The sequence below is a fragment of the Leopardus geoffroyi genome, chromosome C2 (genome assembly GCF_018350155.1).
Source record: "Leopardus geoffroyi isolate Oge1 chromosome C2, O.geoffroyi_Oge1_pat1.0, whole genome shotgun sequence".
NCBI classification, from domain to species: Eukaryota; Metazoa; Chordata; class Mammalia; order Carnivora; family Felidae; genus Leopardus; species Leopardus geoffroyi.
In genome coordinates, this window is record NC_059333.1 from 44,801,025 (window position 1) to 44,809,040 (window position 8,016).

The 8,016-nt window shown below is 36.2% G+C and overlaps 1 pseudogene; it reads right to left on the bottom strand.

The window, feature by feature from the left end:
* Positions 1 to 1,723: 1,723 nt before the first annotated feature.
* On the bottom strand, positions 1,724 to 2,946 carry LOC123610314 (annotated as a pseudogene).
* Between the last annotated feature and the right edge of the window lie 5,070 nt (positions 2,947 to 8,016).

The following is an 8,016-nucleotide window of genomic DNA, read 5'->3' on the forward strand; positions in this document are numbered from 1 at the left end:
TTTGCTATTGTCACAAGGATTCTAAATGCATTTATGAGTATTATTAATAACTCTCTCAGTTAGCTTTAGTTTCATAATAAAGTACTCTAGAAGTGAGTGGCTTTTTTTCTCTCTTGAAATACAGAATTTTATTTCGAAACTGCTTAAAGTGGGAAAAGAAACCCTGTCAAGAAAGACCAGGTGGAAAATGAGTTTCCAATAAAATGGAATTTTAGGTCAACAAAAGTCTAAAAGGCCACAAAAGAGAAACAGCACCACTGTTATTTGAACAATGGCTAGTTACTTGCAGTTTTTTGGCATTGTCAATCACCGAATCTGTGAATTCCATCAGAGCACACACTACACAACAATTTTGTCATAAAATACCTGCTTTCTACACACTTGTTAGGAGAATCTACCACCAGAAAGAAATCAATGCAAATACATCGGGGGCTGAACAATATCAGTAGTGGGTGACACACATTTTGCAGAATTCTGCCAAACAAAAGAACTGAATAGGCTAGGGGCAAAGCAAATGAGGAATTGTTAAGAAATGGAATAGTTTAAATATTAATAAGCAATTCAGACACAGTACTATATTTTCTACAGAAGAAAATGAACACTTAGTAACACACTAATGAATTTATCTCCAGAGAGATTAGTGCACTGGCAAAGTATTCCAGTAACAGTAGATGGCTGTGGACAGCAGGTACCGAGAATACCCAGCTTTGCAGGTCCCAAGGTAGCTGTGGCTTCACTGGTCACTGTCTTTGCCAGAGGTCCAGAAAGAACTTGCAATGTGACCATCTGCCTAATGAACTTACACTCTAAGTGGCAAACTTTAAGGAGCCCAAGAGGAATCCACGATAGGCAAGGGAAACAGAGAAGAGAAAGATATTAAATGTAGACTTAAAAGACAGAAAAATGGGACACAGCCCCCATTCAAATCCAAGAGATGTGAGCAAGTCTCCAAAAGTAGCTGATATGCCCAGTCTTTAAAATGTGGACACACCTCATTTCCCAAAAAGCACAATACATAGAAATTTCAGGGATAACTGGAAAAATCATCAGAGAAATGTCCACTGAAATTCAAGCTCTCCCACTCAGATCTCAGGACTGAAATATGCCCTCTATTCATTCGGGCAACAATGCCTCTTGCTTCTTAAAGCAGCAGTATGATTGGTAAGGACACCAAATGGTTTTACAGAGCCACTATTTCAACTTTCCTTCTGGGCTAAGGTCTAGGCCTTTGCAGCTTCAAACAGCCCTGCAAAGCCTATGAATAGCAGATTCCAAAGATCCAGAGGTCTGGCCCTTCCTTCCCAGACACAATGTCAACCATGTAAAATCTCCTGTGGTGTTATATTTTATATTTTGAAATATGGAAGCATATTTTAAATACTCTGAAGACATTTATTTATTAAAACGTTCTCTGCCAAGATTTCACATTAGCTTCGAATTCAAGCCAGTCTTTATATTTCTCTACCAAGGTCTCAACCTCAGTGTGTTACATAAAAACACCTTCTCCAGCAATCAGTATTACCAGGGTCCACATGGGGAGCCCCATGGCCAGCCTCTTTGTTCCCTGGACGAACCAACTGGATGTTAATACTGCTCTGCTACAACTCCTAACTCAAACTCATTGAAAAAGGAGTGAAACTTCTACAATGCCCTTTAAAAAGAGGTAATTTTTGCTTATGAAAAAAACAAAACAGTGAGTCGTCTAAGAATAATAAAAGGGAATATTTTACAGTGAAGCACATGACCTAGAGTGAAGACTTTGAATGCTCCTCTGCTGGTCCAGGCTGCTAATACTCTTCTTGTTCTTCCGTGGGCCCCCTTCACCGGGTACCACAAAGCCTTCATATGTGGCATAGAGAACATACATGATCCTCTGCAATACAGGGTTGTTTCCCCCCTCAACCTCCAGGCAACTCAATTGAAAGTTCCTTAGCTTTCCAAAGCAAAAGTCTCTCTCTTTCTCCAAGTTTTCAATGATAAGTTTCAATACACTGACCTGCTGCATCAATTCAACTGCTTGCCATCCCTGTTGCCTGCAGCAGGGTCCTTTCATACCACGCCCCAGCCAGCCTTAGGGGCTGCGGTAGTTCTGAGTGTTGCAATGGGCCTCAGCGGAGCTGCACGGCTAGAGCTGAGAGGTTTCCTGGGTTTGCTCAGAGCTGGAACAACAGGGGAGGAAGCCGCTGAAATTCTTCTTCCTTATCTGGCAGTTATAGGGTCATAGTGCTTTCCACCACAGCTTGCATCATAAAACTTCTTGAGAGGTGCCTGGGTGGCCCAGACGGTTAAGCCTCTGACTTTTCATCTCGGCTCAGGTCACAATCACAGTTCATGGGACTGAGTCCCATGTCCAGCCTGCTTGGGATTCTTTATCTCCCCCTCTCTCTCAGCTCCTCCCCCACCTTGAAATCTCTCTCTTTTATTCTCTCTCTCTCTCAAAATAAATAAATAAACAAAAAACAAAAAACAAAACAACAAAGGCCAAAAAAACCTTCTTGAACCACTGAACAAATTCAAAATTGTCCTGAAACTTTCCTTTCACTAATTTGTCCACAGGAATTATTTTGTCAACACCCATTCTTTTAAGACCTGCTTGTAGTGTCTTGAACTTCTGGATGTACTCAGCTTAGCCTGGAATTTCACCTTCTTCAAGGCCATGGAGCCAGGGAACAGGCCATCCATAAACTGACAATAGACAGCCCCTGAGGGCAACTGTTCAATCTTCGTCAGATTCACCTGCAGAGAGAGACTCCCTGATCCAGTCCAGCCTGTCATGTGGACTCAGGTTGTCACTGGTGACTGACTTTGGGAATACCTTCACTGTTGTCTTTGGCTCTCAGCGGTACTGCAGCCACCACCTGTGCCCAGCTTGGGTTCAGTCTTTGTTTCCTCTCCTTCAAACCAACTGATCCTGCCTGCCACCAGCCTTGATGACTTCACACGCATTCCCCCACACCCATCATGCACCAACGTACCTAAAAATGAATGGCTTTAGAGATCTGAAGTTTATTAACTGGTCATTCTGTGGGTTAACAACTTGCCTTGGGCTCAGATCATTGTACTGCTGGTCTGTGCCAGGCACAGATGCTCTCAGCTGGGCTCACTCTTGTACCTGTAGTCAGTATCTAGTGTAGTGGAGGACTGGTTCATTGGCCCTAGAGCACATCTATTTTCTGTGGGGCCCCCTGTCTTCCAGTATTAAGCTTGTTTACCATTGTTTTACTGGTTATTGCAGAGATGAAAATATGAATCTTGACTTATTTTGGTCTAAGTTAACCACAAGTTTTGTGCTTTATTCCAGACAGAGCAAGAAACTTCAGGCATTTTAACTCTCTTCACCCTTCCCAACACACTGTTCTTATGCATATTAATTATGAATTTAAACTTATCAACACTTTACTATTACTATTTTGGTAGAATTAATATTTGGATTCACCAATATATTTATAGCCTTAATTTCTGTCTGTATCTCCAAGCTTCTATTCTCTCACTGTTTAAAAAAGCAATATTTAGTGTTTCCTTTACTTCATTTCTATTATGGTAAATTCTTTCAAGTTTTGTGTGTCTGTAAATGGCTTTTCTCATTTTCATTCCAAAAGAATTTTGTCTCAATCTTTAAACTCCTAGATTGACAGTTATTTTATTTCAGTACTTTAAAAATATAATTTGTCTTCTAGCTTTTATCATTGTTGTTGAGAAAATAGACTTAAGTTTTATTGTTGTTCCTTTGAAGGTATCATGTTGTTTTTCTCTAGGGGCATGTTAAAATTTCTTTTGTCTTTGCTCTTCTTGCAATTTTAGTCTGTTGTGTTACTACATAGATTAATTTTGTTAAAATCCTACTTTGGAGTCTTACGTTTTCTTTAACATATGGTTTATTTTCTTCAGCAGTTTTGGAAATTTTCAGCCATTCCCTCTTCAAAATGTTGTCACCACATTCTTTCTCTTCTCCTTCTGAGACTCTATAAACATATCCTAGGTTCTCACCACACTCAAGGAGAAGGGATCATATAATGTGTCCATATCAGAATGGGAATCTTAGAGGATATCTTGCAATTCTACCTATCACAGAGAGCAATATTCCTGACGGTGCTGGGAACACCATTACCTTCCATCTTGTGGTTGTAAGAACCTTCTGTTATTGTTCAATACTAATGACTTAACATCTGTATTTTTTTTAGAAGACAAAAGGATATTCTAATGGTAAAATTCTTTTTTAAAGGGAACTACTGCAACTATACTAGAGCAAAGATAGAGTAAATTAATACACTTTTGTAAGAAATCATACATAGTAAGAAATGTAAGAAATTATTTTGGATAACAAGAGGGGTGAAGCTTCTTACAATGCGTTGTTTCAGGAAATAATTCTCACTTATTTGCTCTATTTGTGTTGATATGGTCCCAAGTCTACATACTTGTTCCCAAGTCAAGTACATCTACTTGGAACTGATATAAAGCAATAAATATAATTCAAATATCATTCAAACAAGTCTGTTTTCATAACTTTTAATTAATTTTTGTTACTAACATAACTTTAAGTTCAATAGAATCATAGTGATTATCCAGCACAAATGACAGTACATCAATATGAATAGTCTATTACATGTTATATATGTATATATAAATCTACATGTATAATGCTGTTTCTCTTTTCTTCTTTATGTCTTTGTCTACCTAATAAAATGTTTCACACATTGTACTATGTTGATATTGCTCTCACTCTTTAAGCTATTGAGAACGCCCGTGGCCACTGTCAGGTGGTATAGTGATTGAACTGTTAATAGAGATTCAATTTGCGGTTCCAATAATAGCTGCAAAGATGTAAAATATCCTATGTATGAAGAAGATTTACAAAATACAAAATAGGTATGCCATTCAGATTTTATAATAACTTCTCCTGAGGACAAGGAAGTTCAGAAAAATTTTAATATTTGGCTTTATCTTTAAGATCTACTTTTATTTTAAAGTGTGTAAAGCAGCCGTTTTTCTTTCCATTTTATTACATTACATGGAGTACAGTCAAAGAATACAATACAAGGGAACCAAGATGTTGTTAGTTAGATACATATGAGTTGAATCTTATATGATAAAGGCATTCAACATACACTCACATTTCAATTGTTCTGTCTTGCGATTTAAGCATCTCAATTCAGATCACCTTACCCATTTCAGGTCATGAGCTCTGACTCACAGTTACCAGTCTGATCTCCTATATGAACATAAAAAGTTGACTTGTAAAGTAAATACCAATTCATGTACAAAAATTGTTATTTATTAGAAAATAATCCAGAATTCTTAGGTTGTCTATGTAACAAATTTATTTCAGGATATAGAACTGGAAACATATTTCTGGGGGCACCTGTGTGGCTCAGTTGGTTAAGCATCCAACTCTTGATTTCAACTCAGGTCATGATCTTGTGGTGCATGGGTTCAAGTCCCACATCAGGCTCTGTATTGACAGTGTAGAGCCTGCTTGGGATTTCCTCTTTCTCCTCTCTCTGTGCCTCCCTCATTCTCTCTCTCTCTCTCTCTCTCAAAAAATGAATAATAAGCATAAAAAATAAAAACATTTCTGGGTTAGTATAGAATAATAGTAAGAAGAGAAAGATTATCTTACTTCTACTATCATTATTTCTTTGTAATTGATGACTAATAGAAACTTCACAAAACTTAAACATTTTACCATTTTGCCATATTTATTTAGTGAGAGAAACATAGCTTCTAATAATTATTTCCCCCAAATTAAAAAATTATACAACATATAGCATAGTTTGGTAGAAATATTGAAATTTTAAGGCAAAAATGCCGGGGTTCTCGTCCTAACTTTATGTCTGTAATTTAAATCAAATAATTTTAAGAACTTCAGTTGTTTCACATTTCTAAAATTATGTAATGATTTTTTATTTTACTAATTAACCTCATAAGCTTTGGGAATCAAATGAAATAATATACATAAAATTATTTTGTATACAATAGAGCTCTAATAAATTTAGGTATAACTATTGTTAATATTATCAAAATTATACCACTTTGTAAGACATGCTAATGAACCCTAATTCAGTATAGTTGTGAAAAAACATCATTATTAAGAAACAATTAGTTTCTGTCTATTGAAGGAATCTAATATATGACCAGTACATACCAATCTTAGGCCCTTTTATTCTCTAAACAATATTTATATTTGTTTGGTAAACTATATTTTAAACATTTTGAGAAGACAGAAATTGAGACCTAGAGGTTTGAGTGGTTTGTCCAAGAAGCACAAATAATAACATCCAGAATCTACATTTAATTCCTGTTTTTGAATTTGAATTCTCTCAGATCACCCTGATAACATCAGTTTTCCAGTATCTCACATACATGTTGCTGGGAAAAATCATAAAATTATATAAAAACATTCACAGAAACTAAATTCTATTACTCAAATTCCAAGGTCCAGTCTAGTAATGCTTTAATCACCTGACTGTGGATTACCCATCTTACAGATTTTCTGTTACATGGTTATATTTCTGGCTAGTTTCAATAATATTCTCTTCTCTCAGTGGGTTTAGTGTTTAGTGTTAAAAAATCTCATTGTAATTTTAACCTCATTTTTTATCAACTGACCTTTCTTTTATTGAAGGTAACCTGGAGCAAGTTCTATAGAAAACATGGAGGTAAGCTGATCATAAATCATGTTAGAGACATGAACTATGGAGAGGAAAAAATAACATTAATTCATAAAACCTTAAGATAGCAAGGGGTGTTGGGGTTATATATTATAAAGCAAAAATCTTCTCCATGACCTTCCTGACAAGGGACCATTATAGGTTTTCTCTTTGAAGGATATCTTTTTTTATTCCATAGTAGGATGAGGAAATTTCAAAAAGAATCTATTAACTGTGCTGGAGAGCTTGACTTCTAAAAGACAAAATCCCAGCTCTCTAAATTCTATGCCACTCCTGGCAGAAATGTGGCAAATGTGACTTTGTGGGTTTCTGTGAACAGCTTTTATTGAAGAGGCTAAGCCATTGTTCAACCATGACTCTAAATCCTCTCAAAATGAACACATGTTTCTGAATTGATCTTTAGTCAGTCATGTACCCTAGCCTCTTCTACTTTTAAAAAATCCATGACCTTCCCAGGGTGCACATCAGCAGAGAATAATGTTTCTTTCATATATGATGTTATACACTATAAAACAATATATACATTTAGAAGACTTTTAAATATATGGGACCTAAATCAACTTACTCTTAAAATTTCTATGCCTTTTAGGTTTAAAAAAGTAATTTATATTTTGTATACATTCAAATACGGATTGGAAGGTAAAATAAAAATTATGAGATTATATAAGAATTATACTTTTGATCATTTTTCTTGTTTTATTGTGTTAAAAATATTTATAAAGAACCTACACTTTCAGCAGAAAATGCAATTGAAATTTAAGCACATTGTTTCCTGGGATGCAGATATGACCATGTCATGTAACCTGGTGGACCAACCGAAGCAGAGCCTCTTGATAGGCACATGGAAGGGCATGGCTGAGTTACAACATCCACAGCATGAAAAAGGAATGCTGTCTCTGAGAAAAGCAGAACTCTGCCTTTCACAGTGGTTCAAATTCAACCCCTCAAGGACTAACATGTTTTTTCGAGAAAAAAAGAGAGACGTCTATGAATAAAAGCATAAAAGATTTTATTTTCAAGGCAACCTGAGTAGCTCAGTTGGTTTAAGCATCTGACTTCAGTTCAGGTCATGATCTCATGGTTCTTGAGTTCAAGCCCTGCATCGGGGTCTCTGCTGTCAGTGCAGAGCACGCTTCAGATCCTCTATCTCCCTCTCTCTGCCCTTGCCCTGCTCACTCTCACTTTCTCTCTCAAAAATGAATGAATGAATGAATGAATGAATGAATGAATAAATAAATGTCTTTTTAAAAAAATTACATTTTCAGATAAAGGTGCTATAAAATTCCCAGGTATAAAATAGTGTTATTTTTTTCAATAAAACGAAACAAAACAAGAAATATGCTGATTT